Consider the following 6820-nt stretch of genomic DNA (forward strand, 5'->3'; position numbering starts at 1 on the left):
CCAGGGCCAGCCCACTCTCCCAGGGAGCAATTCCTGATTCCCAATATCCCATCCAGCCCTGTCCCCTGGCAGTGGGAGCCATTCCTGTGTCCTGGCACCATCAGAGGAGGATGTGGAGAGGTCATCCCACTCATCCTGCCAGCAGGAAGGTGAAAGGAGACGAGGCTGCAATCTAAAAATACATCTGGGAAGGCAAAGAGCTGCCTGAGCTAAAGGACATCACAGCACAACAGGAGCAATGGGGGAAGGAATGCAGGCTGGGAATCATAGGAAGGAGAACCAGGTTCTCTCTCTGCCTCCCAGCAGGAGGTGGGCAAAAATACACCAATATTTAAGATCAGTATGATCGTTTTATCCCATGGGATGTCAAATGAGAGGGAAAGACTGAAAATACAGGAGGTATCGCCTATTCTGAATTCCTGAGGAGCCCAAGCAGTTGCAGGAGCCAGGCTCACCTGATAAAGGACTTCTCAGGTGTGGTGGGAGCTCCTGATCTCCTTGTGTGTGGGAAATGTGAGATAATGAGGGTTCAGAGCAGATCTGGTGTCTGCATTGGGATTTTTCCTGCCGGCCATGCTGTACTTCATTTGTTCTGGATGTAAAACTGGGAAGCTGCTCCTTTTCCCATTTATTTTCACATTTGTGAAACCCCAGGCGTGTTGCCAAAGCCTCTGGAACATTCCCATTAATAAAAACCCTCATTATCCCAACTTCAACAATGCTCTGCCAGCCCCAGCAGCAGAAAGGGAGAGCCTGATCCAAGCTGCATTTCCTCAAAACCTTAATGTCACCCTAAAGGCACAAATTCCCGCTGACTCCAGCTCTCCATAATCCCTCTTTCAGTAAATCCAATCTTTAAATCCCTTATGGAGTTGTCTGTCAAGGAGCTTTTTCCCCGTGGCCAGATGGGCCTGGCTGTGTCCTGCCAGCGCTGGTGGCCAGACAGGAGCGGAGCTCTGCAGCCTCCCTTGGCTGCTGCAAACAGCTCCAGAGCTCCTGGGCCTTCCATGGAAGCTGTGTCCATGCTTCAGCAGGGAATCATGGAATAGGCTTGGAAAACCACTCCAAAATCAAGTCCAGCCTTTGAGTGAGCACCACTGTGACCTCTAAGCCACGCTCGGGTATTTGGCCAGGTCAGGTGTTTGGGCAGCCTGACTTTCCTAAATTAGAGATGGATGATCCAGGAGGGAAGGAAACCCCTCAGCATCCCCTCAACATCTGGGGGGCTTCTCCCTGCCAAACACAACCAGGATGGAGAGACGATCCATACAAGCTCTGGCTGCCCCATCCCTGGAAGTGCTGGAGCAGCCTGGGCTCTGGAAGGTTCCCTGCCCGTGGCAGGGGGGGAAAGGGATGGGTTTTAAGGTCCCTTCCAACCAAACCACTCTGGAATTCTGTGAATTCTGTGACTGCCAGGTCTCAGGAAGCTGGGTTGGAAGACACCCTAAAGTTCCTCTCCTTCCAACCCCCTACCATGGGAGTTGTTATTGGGGTGCTTCTCCATTCCCAGCAGACCCAGAAATATCAGTATTCCCTGCAATCTAAGGTCTGTAGGTCCTGGATAAACCCTTGGAGACCCCCAGCCGTCCTTCCACAGCCTCTGAGTGACATGGGGAGGGGAAAACGCAGAGGCTACAACTGAAACATCGGGTTTTGCAAATATTTGAGTGAGAACCAGTGGTAAATAAAAATACAGACTGCAGGGAAATAATAATAATAATAACAATAATAACAATAATAATAATATTTACAACAGGTACTGGGAATGTTTGGGAGGAGGAATCTGTTGTTGAATTTGTGGCTCTGCAGTGAACTGAAAGCAATGAGCCCCTCAAAAGCTCCCTCCCAGTTACTCCCTCAGCTCAGCCACACATTTAACGAGCTTGGAATCACATCCCCAATTATTAAAAACTCCTACCATGCCTGTGACCTCCTCAAATAAAAAGTAATTTACAGCTAAAATGATTCTGTCAGCACCACATCCCTCTGAACCTTTCAGGGTTACCCTGGTTCCTCCATTCCTGTCAGGTTTTCAGCCTCTCCAGAGGTATTTTCCCCCCCCACACCCATTTCCCAACACTAATTCATTTAGAGCAGCACTTGAACTCCAGGAAAATGATGGAAAGGCAGAGTAATAGAGGGCTCCATGCTGCTGGATGAGTTAATTTGGGAGGCTTGACACTTCCCGTGGCTGGAATTGAAAAGCTGTCAGCAGCAGAGCAGGATCACAGCCCCCACCACACCCCCCCAGCATCCAGAGACAACCTGAGAGACTTAAAGATGTCAGGGAAAGCTCCTGAGCTTCCCCCATCACCCACCCAGCTGCTGGGAAAAGGGAAAAGGGAAAGGGGAAAGGGAAAAGGGAAAAGGGAAAAGACCTTGGGAAAGGGAAGGGAGGGCAAAGATTTACCAGAGGAGCAGAAATGGAGGGGATCAGTCACAGGGAGCCTCAGAACAGGAAATGATTTGTGGGTGAAATGAAAGCCCTGAGTGCAAAACAGGAAGCCTGAAGGACCTGAGCAAAGCCCTGAGCTGAGGCCAGGGCAGGAAATCCCCAGGTGCAGGAGGAGCATCAGAACTGCAGAGGGAGAAAAGCAAAGCTAAGTGAAATCACACCCCATTTCTCTTTTTTTGGGTAACAAGTCAAAATCAGGGTTAAATCCCCCTTCTTTTCCTCCTTGTTTGTTTAAAGAGTTAAAATCAGGATTAAATCCCCCTTCATTTCCTCCTTGTTTGTTTAAAGAGTTAAAATCAGGATTAAATCCCCCTTCATTTCCTCTTTGTTTGGTTAAAGAGACAAAATCAGGGTTAAATTACTTCCATTTCCTATTTCTCTGTTAAAAAAGAGTGAAATAGGGTTTAAATCACCTCTATTTCCTATTTCTTGGTTTAAAATTGTCAGTCTTTTCAGAGAGAAATGGTTCCTCCATCTGAGCTCACCTGTCACCCAACAAGCACAGAACCGCAGCTCCAGGGGGGATTTGGTTGGGATTTTTCTTTCTTTTTTTCTTTATCCCCCTTTTAAAATTCTCCTCCTGTTGCCAAAGGCAGGAAAATCCCAGACATGCCAACCCCCCCAGCCCTGGCACTGCCTCCTCTGGTGGGTTCTTGTGTGGATGTGCAGCATTATAAAGCACAGGCTCCACTGATCCAGATCATCCCAAAAAATCAGGGAAAAGGAAAAACTGAATGGGACACTGTGGAGGTTTTGGGTTTTGGTTGGGTTTTTTTTGTTTGTTTGTTTGGAGTTTTTTGTTTTGTTTTTGGGGTTTTTTGGGGTTTTTTTTTGTTGTTTTTTTTTTGTTTGTTTTGTTTGTTTTTTTTTTTTTGCTAGGATTGGGATTAAATGCACAAGATGGTATTTTTTGTTTGGACTCAGATGCTTATTAATTTTTATCTATATTATATTTTCACACACTGTGAGTTCTCCAGCACTTCACTCTAACAACCTAAAAATGGAGCCCTATTTCTCTCTCTATCTTTTAAGGAGGCCTTTTAAGGATAAACTGTCTAATTAACAAATTGCACTTAAATTCTTTTTACTTTTAACCCAATAACCAACCACCCGTGGCCTGCAATGTGAACTTTTTTATCCAATTACACAAAACCACCCAAACCCATGGAGAAGGAGAAGGAGAAAGAAGGAGAAGGAGAAGGAGAAGGAGAAGGAGAAGGAGAAGGAGAAGGAGAAGGAGAAGGAGAAGGAGAAGGAGAAGGAGAAGGAGAAGGAGAAGGAGAAGGAGAAGGAGAAGGAGAAGGAGAAGGAGAAGGAGAAGGAGAAGGAGAAGGAGAAGGAGAAGGAGAAGGAGAAGGAGAAGGAGAAGGAGAAGGAGAAGGAGAAGGAGAAGGAGAAGGAGCAGCCTCCGCCCTAAAACCTCCATCTTGCTTTATATATATTACTATATTCTAAGCCCTTAAACTCTAAGTTTTCCACCCTGTGATATCACACACTTCTACTCAAAGTCCACACCCACAATCCCAGTTCTATCATTCCATTTTGGGAGCCTTCTCCATGGCCTCAGGTCAGTTCAGTGTTCTCCTGGGGGTCAGTGCCTGGCAGCACAGAAAATCTGAAATTCTCAGCCCCCAGGGTTCCAACAGGACCTCAGGAGCCAGTGGCCCTGGTGGGGACCTGGTGGCACAGCCAGGCCTGGCACGTCCCTGCTGTCCCCAGCAGGACTCCTCCATTCCAGGGTGATTAATTAAACATAAAGCCTCGCTTTTCACCTCCGCTGCTCTCCACTCACATTTTTCTGGCCTGCTGGGTTTCTTCATGCCCCAGATAACTCCGGGAGCTTCATCTCCTGGCAGCCGACTGCTCTTCGTTCATTTTTCATGAAGATTTTCTTGCTCTGCTCGCGTGCTCTGAGCCTCACCGAGTTCAAGGGGGGGCTCTTTGTCCTCAGCTCTCCATCTGCTTTCCTGCACACAGAGACACACCCAGGCCCTGTGCTGGAGCTGCATCCCAGGAAAGCTGATTTCTCCCCTCTTCCCTGCTGACAGTGAGCAGAGTTTGGGATTGGAGTTGTTCCCATTTAATTTTTCTAGGGAGAAATTTGTAGAACCCATGGGAAGATGGTGAAATGGCCTTTTTCAGGCTCTTCTGGGTGAAACCACCTTGCAGACAGCTCTGAAAAGCTGGGAGGGTGGAAACAGATTAAATAGATGATATTTAAGGTCCCTTCCTGTTGGAATTTGTGGTATTGATGATTCTGGGATTGTAGAAAGTCTCTGTCTTTCAGCCCCGCTGCCAAAGCAGAAGCCATAATTCATCTGTGCTGTTTCAAGGTTGTTTATTCTGTTTATCTCTAACATGTTCTGCTGCCCTGCCGCAGCTCTGTCCTGCAGGGCAGCGTGTGGGGCTCTGCCCTCAGTGGGATGGTACAAACATTAAATACCAGAAACTACCTGTGCTGGATTTACAATAACGTGCCAATATCTGTCACCTACGTTGGACAGTGTGTCCCCAGCCTGAACCAACAGAAAAATGCCAACACCACAGTGAAACATGGAGGGCATGAAGAAGGAGAAAAAGGACAAGACACACCCAATTTCCTCCATCTTGCCCATTTTGAACCCCTAATCTAGAATCCTATAATTTTACTTTTGCACCCATGCCACACTTAATTCATCCTGTAAGATTGAAAACTCTTTTCCATGGGCAGAGATCACAGACAGTGTCTCTGGGGGCTCTGTCCAGGGGGGTTCCTGACCCCTGCCAGGGTCCCAGGGCAGCCAGAGGGAAGCCCTGGATTCCCACACCTTCCCAAAGCCAAACCTTTCCATGATCATAAGATCCACGAACTCAAACTGGGATAGTGCAAAGGCTCCCATTAACTTCTCCTGACATTCCTGGATTCACAAGCACTGCAGCTCTCCTGCCCATCACTCCGTGAGGAGCAGGACTGTGGAGAAGCCACTGGTGGGGGATTCCTCACAGGCTATAGAGCAACAGCCTGGAGGCAGCTGGAAATGGGAATCAGGTCAGGAAGCAGCTCCCTGCCAGGAGATGGATGAGGCGTGACCTGGCCTTGCTCCTCTCCCATCCCTTCTCCTGGAGAGGAGGGCTGGAGGCAGCAGCCCAGTGGCATCTGGATGTGCAGACCTAGAAAACAAATTTTTTCTCTCTCATTTTTGCCACACAGGAATCACACCTGGGATTATAAAAACCTCCCCAATCAATTTTTTTCCTGGGTTCAGAGGTGCTTCATGCTAGGAGAGGATAGAGCAGCAGAATCAAGATTTATGGAAGATAGAAAATATTTTAGGAGAAGCCATTTGTTCTGTTCCATATCCCATAAAGTCCCCAGGCATTATTTGTCCCCCCACTCAGGGCTTGGGGATAAAAGCCACTCTGCAAATGAAGAGGCAAAGTTTTAAAACACACAAAGCAGCAGCTTTTTAGGTCAAGTGGAATTGCCCTGGGGAAGCCACAGCCTCAGGATTCCAGCTGGAAAAATGGCTCCAACAGTTTAGGAAAACTGGCTGGAGTGTTCTAAAAGAAAACCCAGGAGGGCTGGAATTGCTGATCCCAGCATGGGCAGCCTCTGCTCTGGAAGATCACATCCAGATCTAGTCAGGAAAATGGGCTGGGGCTGCCCCTGGATCCCTGGCAGGGGCTGGACATGGGGCTTGGAGCAGCCTGGGAGAGCAGGAGGTGTCCCTGCCATGGCAGGGGAGGGATGGGATGAGCTCTAAAGTCCTGTCCTGGTATGAAAAGCCAGGTGTCTGCGAAGGAAGGCAGGAGCCTCCCCTGAAATGGAAAATATAGAGCCCCTCCCTCTGAATTATTATAATTTTGAAATTAAGGGGCCCTCAGACAAAGACATGGGAGCAGGAATAACAGTTCTTTATTAGGAAAATTAAAAATACAAATGCAATAGTACAAAAAAAGAGAACAACCCCCTGACAGAATCAGAACAGCCCTGTCCCCCTGTGGGTCAGGGCGGTGGCAGCAGCCCCATCCCAGGGTGGCTCAGCCCTCCTGCAGTGCCAGCTGTGCTTCTGCTGGAGCAGGATCCTGCACAAGGGGGGAGTTTTCCTCTGGAGCTTCAGGGCTGGGGGAGATGGGCCTGGGCTCCTCTGGGAATGCAGTGGGGCACAAAGCTGCTCCTCTGGGAATGCAGTGGGAAGAAAGCTGCTCCTCTGGGAATGCAGTGGGAAGAAAGCTGCTCCTCTGGGAATGCAGTGGGAAATGCCTGTGACATTCCAAATCCCAGATTGTATCCAGGTAGGAATGTTTGGCTCCTCCCCTGGGCACAGCATCTCCCCATGGATGATGGAATTTCCTCAGCCATGCAGGGCCACTCACTGGCCATGA

This window comes from Taeniopygia guttata, chromosome 4A (genome assembly GCF_048771995.1).
Source record: "Taeniopygia guttata chromosome 4A, bTaeGut7.mat, whole genome shotgun sequence".
NCBI lineage: Eukaryota > Metazoa > Chordata > Aves > Passeriformes > Estrildidae > Taeniopygia > Taeniopygia guttata.